The following is a 13,043-nucleotide window of genomic DNA, read 5'->3' as shown; positions in this document are numbered from 1 at the left end:
GTGCTACATATGCTTGCCTCTCTCCATCATGATGATCTACAAGATGCTGATCTTGAATCTCTGTATTCCTTAGATGCAGAGCCTACGGATCTCTCCCTCTTTGCTATTGACTACCCAGATGAGGTTGATCCCCAACACTTCACAGACTCAGACCCAGAGTCCTCCTATTCCGTGTCCGAGGAATCAGATCCCCTCTACCAGGTTATCCCTTTCCTTTCCCAGAAAAAAGAACTAACACCTCTTCCATGTCAGTCTATCTCCTTACCCCATGCGGCAGTAACCCTTATTCCTGAACCATATGCTAAACCAGTACATCTCATAGCATTCTTAGATACAGGTGCTGCAACAACCATTTTGTCCCCAAAAGTCCTTCCCAACCATTTCTGGAAACCCCAAGTCCCTCCTCTTCCTTTTTTAGCAGCTAATGGTGAAACCTTCTATATCACCTTAGTTACTAGAAAACCCATTAAAATCCAACTCCTTCCAACCCTTTCCTTTTCCCATGTTATGTTAGGATCCCAGTGTCCCGGTAAAGACCTTATCATAGGATTTGATGTCCTGAGTCATCTTCCCCTTAAATGGACTCCCCAAGGTCTTTTGTATAAACAACAACTTCTCCCCTGGTCCCCTTTTTCTAACATCTTTATTGCAGGAACAGGTCCTACGTTATTTGATGAATTTAAAGGAAAACTTCTGCAGACCTCTTGTGCAGACTCTCATACTGAGTTCTTGACAAAGTGCACACATCCTCTCTGGCAGAATTCAAAGTTCTTCATCTCCTTACCTTTTAAGAAGAATGAAGATGTCAATCCAACAAAAGCCAGTCACCCTGGAATGCCCCCAGAACATTTGACTCTTGCAGTTCAAGAGCTTACCCAACTACAAGCTCAAGGCTTACTTGAACCTACTGTGTCTCCATGGGCATGTCAGGCGTTCTATGTAAACAAAAGAACGGAACAGATCCGTGGAAAAATGCGAATGGTTATTAATTATCGGCCTCTGAACTTTTTCCTGGCTGATTATAAATTTCTATTACCAACCCGTCCTGCTCTGTTACTTCAGTTAGCCTCAGCAACTGTCTTCTCCAAGTTCGATCTGAAAGCAGGTTTTTGGCAACTTGGTATTATTCCTGAAGATAGACCAAAGACAGCTTTTTGCGTCCCTGGTCATCATTTACAGTGGACAGTTATGCCTTTTGGTTTGAAGACGGCTCCATCAATATTCCAGCGTGCCATGATGCAAATCTTTGCACCCATCCAAGATCAGGCCCTGATTTATATTGATGACATTCTTCTGTTTTTAGGGATTGAATCAACTGAGTATGCCGGCCAACAGTACTATGAGTGTGCTGGGTCGTAGCAAGAATACATTCCAAGTACTGGTTTTGGACTATGGAATTTTCATTTTGCCAATTAAGAGCTGCTTCAGCGGGGGAGATCTCTTTTGGTTGTCCAGAAGGGAGAATAGGTGGCTTGACTTTCCAAACATGACGGATACCATGAGAATCAGGACCATAATCAGTAGGACCAGGAAAATTCTTCACAGGGGAAGAAGAAGAAGGAGAGGATCCTGGAGCATACATGCAACAAGGAGGGACCATCGGAGAGGGTGGCTTAGATGGTGGAGGAGGTTTACAAACCGGAGTAGGAGGTGGAACATAAGGTCCAGTATGGCTCCTCAAGATCCTAAACAGTTCTTTACCCTGGATGATGTCCCTGTCTCTAAATGGGCATCAAAGTTTGCTGATTTCCATGGCTGGATTAATGCTGAACTTCTACAAGAAGGTGCTACCTCAGTCAGTGTTCTGACTAAGTTTGTTGCACGACTTCAAGGAAAACTCAGGGAATGGTATTTAGCTCTTGGTGGTTATCGGCAATTACAACTTGTACAACTCCCTGAAGGCCAGTTCGTTACAGTCTTATATCAAGAATTCCTTGGTCCTATCTCTAATGATATCACAAAAGCTCGTGAAGAGTTTTTACAGCTCAAGTGTTGTTCTCTGGCTCGTCCAGATCTTGACAAACACTATGTTCGCATGACAGACAGGTTCCATAAGATTGGTGACCTTGATGATGAGAACCTCAAGCAGATCTTCCTGAATTCCCTTCCAGATCCTCTTGGTGCTGATACACTGCAGTTTCTCCGCAACCAGAACATTGCTCTGGCATCTTGCAGCATCGGCTCCTTATACAGTTTTGCTCTTACAGCTCTTGACAACCTCTGTAATGTCAAGAAAATCTGGAAAGAATTACAGTCCAAGTCTGATAAAGTGTCCTCTGCCTGTGACACTTCCTGGATGAAGATCAAGTGCAAAGGTTCAGATCACAACTGTGATTGTCCAACAAAAAAGCCTTTCCATCACAAGCAGTTCTTTCATTCCTCCCGAAAGCACAAGAAAAGGTTTCCGTTTAAGCCTTCTCGGTACAAACGGTTTAAACCCCAGTGGAAATTCCTTCGGAAAAAACAATTTCGTGGGAAATCCAAGAATACTTCTTGCTTCATCTGTGGAAAAGATGGACATTTCGCAAAGAATTGTCCTAACAAAAGTAAGAAGGACAAGGTGCTACATATGCTTGCCTCTCTCCATCATGATGATCTACAAGATGCTGATCTTGAATCTCTGTATTCCTTAGATGCAGCCTACCTGCTACAGTCCGCTACAGTCCTCCTGTTTGGTCTCCAGTCAGAGCATCGGAACTAACATTCACACCTTCCCCTGTCAAGCCGGTTTTGACAGGTGTGCTGGCGCCTCAGTCTTGTAGGCTGGAAATCTGGTATCAGAGCCATACCCCTCCCCCTTCTCTGGCTAAGGTCCGTCTCCGGCGGCCGACCCTTCTCGGTTTGAACCTCTCTTAGTCCAACTGATGTTCTAGGCCACGCCCTATTGCAGGTTACTTCGTGGTTTCGGTTTTCTGGTGACAGAGAAAGAATCCTTTGAGCGATGGGTTCTTAGGCCAAGGAGTGGCTGTTTTATACCCTGTAACGGCTCGGATTGATCTGTCTCTGAGAACTTGAACCCCGGGGGTCCTGATCGGCCTCGACTAGGCATCCGTTGATCTAATTGAGTTTCACCGATGGGAAGTGCTGCTCGGATTTGGATTTCTGCCTCCTTTACGGTATGTCTCCTTCCCGACGTTCTACTTCTTCTCGAAGTTCTTCTTCTTCTTCCACATCTCCGTCTTCTTCCCGGTCATCTTCTTTTTCCTCTATAGATTCCCTATATGAATTTGATTATCTCCCCGAGGATCAAATTATTCCATCAACCCCTTTTCCTCTTCTGCTACCTGGAAAACCCTTCTGGCCCCTAGGAAGAAAATCCCTCCGGTTAAAGAACTTGTTCAGGCTTCCCGATGTGAATTACATCACATCCCTGCCACTGATAAAGAACAACTGTTCACTTTGGAGATCCCGACCTCTCTCATCCCTGACTGGCAAAACCAGGGTTATACCCATCTCCACTTAGGTGCAATCAAGTTTGCCTTTACTTTCCATGGCAGGAAAGGTCTTCCCGTGGTCTCCCGTATTGCTCTTCTCGACAGTCGTTTCCTCCGGTATGAACATGCTGTTTGTTCTACTGTCCAGACCACTTTGAACGCAGGAACCATCTTCCTTACCCTGTACCCTAACTTCAATGTTCCCCTGGCAGATCCTCTTCTCCCTACCGCGTTAAAGTTCCAGATCCAAATTTCTGGTTCTCCCCTTGCCCCTACAGCCTTAGCAGGAACTATCCACTATCAAATGGCTTATCGGTTACAGAACCATGCCTTTGATCTGTCCACAGGACATTCTGAGGATGCCTTATTCCTCTCAGTGGATTCTGACCATGTTCCAAGCCTTACCCATGTCCCAAGACAAATTTCTCGAGATGAACTTCTTCATCTCCTTCCCTCTTCTTGGGTCACGGCTTATGAACAGCAGATGGCTTCCCAACAACCTGCTCCGGTAGAACCTCTTCAGTCTACAGACCCACAGTATATCCGTCACCCTTCTGGTGAGGTTGAAATTAGGTTTCCTCCTCCACAACCTTTACCCTCTCCTTTCCCTACTCGGTTTCAGGGCATGATTTACCAAGCTAAGATCCCAATCAAATCTTTTGATGCTCAAGGCAACCCGATTTACTATTTCTCTGATCCGGTCATTGGTCACAAGTATTTTGACCTCTGTGACTGTGATGATTGTCTCCAAGACTCTGATGATGATACACCCTATCGACCCATAAGAAAGTCCTCCCAGACTATTCTACGGGAACGATATGAGTCAGGAGATACCACAGTTGGACCCTTAAGCACTGAAGCCCGGTATCCCTTTATGGTTAAATATGGAAACCCTCCTCCGGAACCACCTTATGTTCCACGTCCTACTCCGGTTTGTAAACCTCCTCCACCATCTAAGCCACCCTCTCCGATGGTCCCTCCTTGTTGCATATATGCTCCAGGATCCTCTTCTTCTTCTTCTTCTTCCCCCGTGAAGAATTTTCCTGGTCCTACTGATTATGGTCCCGATTCTCATGGTATCCGTCATGTTTGGAAAGTCAAGCCACCTATTCTCCCTTCTGGACAACCAAAAGAGATCTCCCCCGCTGAAGCAGCTCTTAATTGGCAAAATGAAAATGCCATAGTCCAAAACCAGTACTTGAAACGTATTCTTGCTACGACCCAGCACACTCACAGTACTGTTGGCCGGCATACTCAGTTGATTCAATCCCTGAAAACTGAGATGGATCAAGTCCATATGGAACTTGCTGGTATTGCTTCCTCGACTGCTGACACAGCTCAGGCCTTTGCCCTTATAGGCCAAAAAGAGAAACATCTGAGCTTTCTTGAAGCACAGCTTCATAGTCTTCAACAAGCTCCACCTCAGGCGGCAACATCCAGTCGACAGCAGCCTCTTCCTTTAACAGTTCCCAGTATGGCTCCTCAAGATCCTTTTGCCATATACACCATACCGGCTCCCCCGGTATCTTCTCAGAGATCTTTTCCCCTTGAAGAATTAAAAGCATTACAACGTCAGCAAACTTGGATGCCCATTTAGAAACAGGGACATCATCCAAGGTAAAGAACTGTTTAGGATCTTGGTTAGAGAATGGAGCATATGTTGGAGGGGGCTGTGGGGCAGGTTCAGGATTATAGACCATAGGGTCATCCTGATCACCATCCAACTCATCAACAGTAGGAGGAGCAGGATAAGGAGCAGGGGGATCTTGGCCTGTGTTCATGAAAGAAGGGACAGGGGTTGGATCATGGAGGGCTAAAGTGGTGAGAAGATCTGTGAGGACATCATCACCAGAAGGGGTTATGGCACTTATAGGAGGATATTTGGGTTTGGTTCGAGGTGGAGAAGGTGAAGGTGAAGGTGAAGGATAAGTAGAGATAGGTGGTGTGGGTGCAGGATAGGAGACAGCCATAGGATATGGTAGGAACTGGGGAGGAACAGGTTTGTCCAGGGTTGGGTTTAGGATAGGGTGTTTTTGTTTCTGTTGCTGTTGTTGCCTGGGGTTCAGATTCCGTTGCTGACGTTGTAATGCCTTTAATTCTTCAAGGGGAAAAGATCTCTGAGAAGATACCGGGGGAGCCGGTATGGTGTATATGGCAAAAGGATCTTGAGGAGCCCTCATTCTTTCTCACTGGTATTCGTCTAAGGGGCTCCTGCTAAGGCTGTAGGGGCAAGGGGAGAACCAGAAATTTGGATCTGGAACTTTAACGCGGTAGGGAGAAGAGGATCTGCCAGGGGAACATTGAAGTTAGGGTACAGGGTAAGGAAGATGGTTCCTGCGTTCAAAGTGGTCTGGACAGTAGAACAAACAGCATGTTCATACCGGAGGAAACGACTGTCGAGAAGAGCAATACGGGAGACCACGGGAAGACCTTTCCTGCCATGGAAAGTAAGGGCAAACTTGATTGCACCTAAGTGGAGATGGGTATAACCCTGGTTTTGCCAGTCAGGGATGAGAGAGGTCGGGATCTCCAAAGTGAACAGTTGTTCTTTATCAGTGGCAGGGATGTGATGTAATTCACATCGGGAAGCCTGAACAAGTTCCTTAACCGGAGGGGTTTTCTTCCTAGGGGCCAGAAGGGTTTTCCAGGTAGCAGAAGAGGAAGTCTTCTTTAGGAAGACAGTATAAGGGTTTAAAAGGGGAGAAGGGGTTGCCGGAATAATTTGATCTTCGGGGAGATAATTAAATTAATATAGGGAGTCTATAGAGGAAAAAGAAGATGACCAGGAAGAAGACGGAGAAGTAGAAGAAGAAGAACTTCGAGAAGAAGTAGAACGTCAGGAAGGAGACATACCGTAAAGGAGGCAGAAATCCAAATCCGAGCAGCACTTCCCGTCGGTGAAACTCAATTAGATCAACGGATGCCTAGTCGAGGCCGATCAGGACCCCCGGGGTTCAAGTTCTCAGAGACAGATCAATCCGAGCCGTTACAGGGTATAAAACAGCCACTCCTTGGCCTGAGAACCCATCGCTCAAAGGATTCTTTCTCTGTCACCAGAAAACCGAAACCACGAAGTAACCTGCAATAGGGCGTGGCCTAGAACATCAGTTGGACTAAGAGAGGTTCAAACCGAGAAGGGTCGGCCGCCGGAGACGGACCTTAGCCGGAGAAGGGGGAGGGGTATGGCTCTGATACCATTCTTTCTCAATAGTTGATGAAGGACAGACGTGTGTCTGATTTGTTAAGGAAGAAACTCAGTCATATAGTTGACTATACCAAGGAATTGCTGGACCTGATGTTTTGTCAGAGGACCATCAGGGAATTGCTGTAGAGAAGTAGCAATATGTGGCTGAAGTTCATATGTTCCTTTGGTAATAGTGACGCCGAGAAAATCAATGGTGGAGACACCAATTTGCATTTTCTTTGGGGAGAGCATGATTCCATAGTCTTGAACAATCTGATGGAATTGTTGAAGGAGGCTTATATGTTCATCCTGTGTAGATGAAAACAGAAGAATGTCATCAATATAAATCAGGGCCTGATCTTGGATGGGTGCAAAGATTTGCATCATGGCACGCTGGAATATTGATGGAGCCGTCTTCAAACCAAAAGGCATAACTGTCCACTGTAAATGATGACCAGGGACGCAAAAAGCTGTCTTTGGTCTATCTTCAGGAATAATACCAAGTTGCCAAAAACCTACTTTCAGATCGAACTTGGAGAAGACAGTTGCTGAGGCTAACTGAAGTAACAGAGCAGGACGGGTTGGTAATGGAAATTTATCATCAGCCAGGAAAAAGTTCAGAGGCCGATAATTAATAACCATTCTCATTTTTCCACGGATCTGTTATGTTCTTTTGTTTACATAGAACGCCTGACATGCCCATGGAGACACAGTAGGTTCAAGTAAGCCTTGAGCTTGTAGTTGGGTAAGCTCTTGAACTGCAAGAGTCAAATGTTCTGGGGGCATTCCAGGGTGACTGGCTTTTGTTGGATTGACATCTTCATTCTTCTTAAAAGGTAAGGAGATGAAGAACTTTGAATTCTGCCGGAGAGGATGTGTGCACTTTGTCAGGAACTCAGTATGAGAGTCTGCACAAGAGGTCTGCAGAAGTTTTCCTTTAAATGGGCACCAAACACCAGTCGACTGGACCAGATTTCCAGCCTACAAGACTGAGGCGCCAGCACACCTGTCAAAACCGGCTTGACAGGGGAAGGTAAGGCCCAGCTTATATGACCGCGGTGGTGACTTAGTCTCACCGATGTGGGATGCAGCCTACCTGCTACAGTCCGCTACAGTCCTCCTGTTTGGTCTCCAGTCAGAGCATCGGAACTAACATTCACACACCGCCCCGGCTCTGATACCAGATTTCCAGCCTACAAGACTGAGGCGCCAGCACACCTGTCAAAACCGGCTTTGACAGGGGAAGGTAAGGCCCAGCTTATATGACCGCGGTGGTGACTTAGTCTCACCGATGTGGGATGCAGCCTACCTGCTACAGTCCGCTACAGTCCTCCTGTTTGGTCTCCAGTCAGAGCATCGGAACTAACATTCACACACCGCCCCGGCTCTGATACCATTCTTTCTCACTGGTATTCGTCTGAAGATTCTAATATAGATTCACAATAATCTTTATAATATATTTGTACAATTCCTGATAAGGAATTTATATCAAGATATTCAATTCTGAAATAATCATAATGATAAATTCTATTATATTCTCTAACAAGATATTCTATAAAACTGAAATAATTTAAATAAACTGTAAACATATGATAAGCTAAAATTTCTTTTATAAACTAGCTCTGATACCAAAGGGGGGGTTGGGCCGGAGGCTGCCGGTTCAGGTTGGTAGCACAGAAGGATATGTGCTAACACAGAGGGCAAGGAAGGTACACCAGGGAAGATTGGGAGAAGAGAAGGATATAAGGGTATTCTGTAAGGATTTTGACAGAATAAAACTAAAATAAAAGGAAAATCTAGGATCAAGATTTGCTAAAATCCAGGGAAATAGTGTTCTCCTGGTTCCGTATAGCAATCAGAACGAGATTTTTTAGTGGACATGAAACTATGCTTAAAACCTTTTTTCATGAACTATAAATTGTGCTTTAAATCTATTATCATACATAAAAATGCATACATATAATATAGACAATTCATGCGTAACAGGCAAATCATGGTAGAAACCACTTACACTAGGTACCACTACCTAAACATATACTCATAGCCTTCTCCATTCTTTGCTTCTCATACCCGCACTCTCCCATTTTTGTCTCTCCCAGCCTATGTCCATTTTTTTTTCACTAGGAATTCAGAAACTTTATTAAAAAAGAATGAAAGATTTATCCGAAAAAATCAACGAGATGCGATATTCGTCACCTTCAGCATAGCCATCAGTGAGGAACTCGCACACTCTCAAAAAATAATTAAATGGAATCAATGAACTCCACCTACGGCATTGCCATCAGTGGAGAACAAAGATCTTATCAGAATTGGTATCTTGGTCTTGATGCCTCATCATGTACAATCTCTTTTCTCATGTAAACTGGTAGTGTTATATCGTATCCAGACAAACCAGATTTTGCGGATTCTTTGGCAAGAAAGTCCGCTATTGGTTTTGCCTCTCTGAAACAGTGGGACATTTTGCACTTTTTGAGCTCATCCTTTGATGCAAGGCACGCCAATCTTGCATTGTGTACCATGGAATCATGTTGGCTTGAACAGATATCGCAACTGCTATTGAGTCTGTTTCAAACCATAACAAATACCATCCCAACTGATCTACCATTTTTATACCTTCCGTGAGCGCACGAAAATCAGCATAGTAATTTGTTTGATTTCCCAGAAACAAGTTCAATGTTCCTAGAACTCTTCCAGGAGCTATCTTGAACCACTCTTCTGCCCCAGATCTTCCTGGATTTCCTAATGAACAGCCGTCAATGTTTAGTTTAATCCAACCCCTGCGTGGTTTACACCTAGCACTTCAAGGATTGTTCTTTGAGTTACTGGAGCATTTTGTATTTTCAGCCGATGGCATATAATGAGATCTTGTTGGCTACTAATCCTCACATTTCGATTCCCACAGCCTTCCTGCAATTCCCTTTTAATTCTCTCAAAGCCTTACCTTCTTGCTGTCTGCTGTTGCACTCTCTCCGGATGTTTTACGCTACAACAACAAAACATATAGACCAAACTTCCTTCTGGTCAATTATTCTTCTTTTTCTATTCCACCACTGCAGCACATGCTCTAAATCAGTTGGACTAGGCCAAGTAAACCAGCCTCTGTCCATTCTCCATTCTCCCTCTCCCTCTTTCCTCCCTCCCTTATAGCCGAGAGATCGATCTCTCTCTCCACCTCTACCTTTCTCTCTTTCCACTCTCTTTCTCCCTCTTTGTATTTTTCTTCCTTTCGCATTACGTGAGCATCCCTCCCCCCCCCCCCCTCTCTTCTCTTCTCTTCTCTTGTTCTTTTCTTTTCTTTTCTTTTTTTTAACCCTTCTTTGTATTTTAGCTAACAAATGAGAGAGTTGAGTTAAGGGTGAGGTGACAGGTAGGTCCCTGACCAACTTCCTCTCTCTCATATCCATAACTCTCCTTTGCCAAAGTCTAGCTTCCCCCTACGCTTTTGTTCCGTTTCAAATAATATGGGAGGTGAGGGATAGGTGGGTGCACCCCATCTTCCTCTCACTTGATCTCTATGTCTCCTAGGATAATCAAATGGGGTAAATTTGGGGGTGGGGTATCACAAGTTCGACCTCTGATACTTAAAAGAGTTGTAGTTTTCTCTATCCTCTATCACTCCTTATAGAGTATGATAATTGATATTTCCCATTTGCATTTTTCTTTCGCTTATGGTGGTGTTGATCGATTACATGCCTAGGTGAGTGTGTCTTAACTCTTCCCATCCATATCATTCTACTGAGACTACATTACAAACCAAGGTCCTGGTCTCAATTATTTACAAGACAGAACAACACCGGTTCCTAAATGGTTCTAGGCATTGTAGATTGGGAGAAAAACTTCAATGGCTGATGGTATTTATGTTGTGGATCTTTTCATTATCATAAGATTTAAGATGTCCCCAGCTTTAGAATGCAAGTTTGAATACAAATCATTTAAGATCTTTTACCAAAAGATCAAAATCCTCTAAGATCTTTTACCAAAAAATAAAAATCCTCAAAGATCGCATGAAAGCTTCTCAAAATAACAACTGAGAATTAATGACGACCAAATAAACAACCCTCGATATTGTTTTAATGTCATTACTTGACAAGTTTATAGTAACAAGACTACAGCTCCATTCTTTGAGACCTCCATAAGAGAAAAGACCACCAAAATACATCATAAACTATAGCCGTAAAACTTGAATATAAAAACATGAAATATACCTTTTTGAAATGGTAATGGTGATTTTGGTACTTAACTGGTATTCAGTACTAGTACATATCCATTTATTATTCAGTACCAAAATTAGATCCTAGTTGAACGGTTCTAGTATAATTCTAGGTATGCTCCTGCATTTGCACGTGAGCGCTTTCTAGTGTGTGTGTGTGCGTGTCTATATCTATCTATCTATCTATGTATATATATATATATAAAGAAAACCTAATTGGTTCACCCAATAGGATCTTGTCACTTGGCATGTGATCCCTTTAGCAATTTAGAGCTCCCATTCTATAGTTAGAGAGCTTGGATAGGGGGTAGGGCATGCTTGTAGTAGCCTCACCTTTCTCACCTCCTCCTACACTTTGTCTTGTTTAGAGATTATTATTTGCGGATATATATATATACATACATACAGAGAGAGAGAGAGAGAGAGAGAGAGAGAGAGAGAGAGAGAAGGATAAAGAATACGATTAGAAGCTTGAGGAAAGAAGATGGAACAATGATCATTGATAGAGGAGGGCCGGAACAGTATGTGGTGGATTACTACGAATCATTTCATAAAGGGGTTCCTATGGTTGATTATTCTAAGATGCTAAATTGTACTCCTAAATTATTGGATAAGGTAGATAGAAGAAGAAATGGCATCATGCAAATTGATGTGGAGATAAAGATGCGGTTTGGGCTCTTGATCCTGCAATCTCTCTGAACCCAGATGGAGTCCCTGGTGAGTTCTATAAACACTGCTGGGAGATTATTTCTACTGATGTGTGTAATGCGGTTCGTAGATTCTTTAGCAGTGGGTTTATGCTCCATGGTGTAAATAATAATTGTTTAATGCTTATTCCGAAAGTTGAAGGGGCTATATCTTTGGAGAAATTTTGACTCTGTGTATGGGGAATTATTTCTGTAAGATAATCTCAAAGGTATTAGTGCTCAGGCTAGCGCTCTTCCTCCTAAGATTAATTTCTGAAGAGGAGAAAGCTTCTCAAAAGGGAGGATCATCCATACAAATATTATTTTGGCGTCAGAGCTTACAAATATGATGTCATCTGCCACTAGAGGAGGAGGTATGGGAGTTAAAATTGACATCAAGAAGGCATATGATACCATTGACTGGAAATTCCTATTTGGAGTGATAAAAAAGTTTGGCTTTTCTAAAAATTGGATTGGGTGGATAAACCAGCTACTTACTACTACCAAAATTTGGGTGTTATTTAATGGTGCTCCGGTTGGTTATTTTGGTGTAGAGAGAGGGCTAAGACAAGGAGATCTGATCTCTCATTTTCTATTTATCCTGGCGGAGGAGGTTCTGTGTAGAGGGTTGAACGGGTTGATGAATGAGAAGAAGATCGGGGCGCTATAGGGGCCTCGTGGAATCCCAGCACCTGGCTATGTTCTTTTTGCGGACTACATCTTCATCTTCACCAATGCCTCAATAAGGTATGTCAGAAATCTGAAATCCTTCCTGAATATGTACGAGGAATTCTCTGGCCAATGCATTAGTCTTGATAAAAGCAAACTTTTTATGGGGAACATTGCTACAGTTAGGAAGCATGCAATTGGGTTAGAGCTGGGTATCCCTGTATGTTAGTTACCAACTAGATACTTGGGCGTTGAGATTTTTAAGGGGACAGTAAAGAAAGAAGCTCTTCTTCCTATCATTGATAAAGTGAAATCTAAACTTGCAGGGTGGAAAGGAAGACTGTTATCCATAATAGGAAGAATGGAGCTGATTAGGGTGGTTGTAGTAGGCATGACTATGCATAATTTTTCAGTGTATTGGTGGCCTTCATCCCTGCTCCAGACTATGGAGAAGTGGATGAGGAACTTCATCTAGACAGGGGATGTGGACATGTCTCGATCCATTACTGTGGGTTGGGATCAATGCTACAAACCGAAATCAAAGGGTAAGATAGGTTTGTGAAGGCTTGGAGAGATTAATGAAGCTATGCTATGTAAGGCTGTATGGAAGATTAAACATGAAGATGCAATTTCTTATAGGTTCCTGAGGGCAAAGTTCATTAAAGAAGATGATTCTTTTAGGAAGGGGTATATAGCATCGTCTATTTGGCCTGGCATTAGAAGAATGTGGAGAGTTGTGACTCCGAAGGAAAGATGGATAGTAAAGATGGATAGTAGGGAATGGTAATAAAATAAATTTTTAGAAGGATAGGTGGTTAGTTCTGAGTCTATTGCTGAGATGGCGTAGATGGATTCTGCGA

This window comes from Macadamia integrifolia, chromosome 6 (genome assembly GCF_013358625.1).
Source record: "Macadamia integrifolia cultivar HAES 741 chromosome 6, SCU_Mint_v3, whole genome shotgun sequence".
Lineage (NCBI taxonomy): Eukaryota > Viridiplantae > Streptophyta > Magnoliopsida > Proteales > Proteaceae > Macadamia > Macadamia integrifolia.
The sequence above is the reverse complement of the archived record's forward strand: the minus strand, read 5'-3'. Positions refer to the sequence as shown.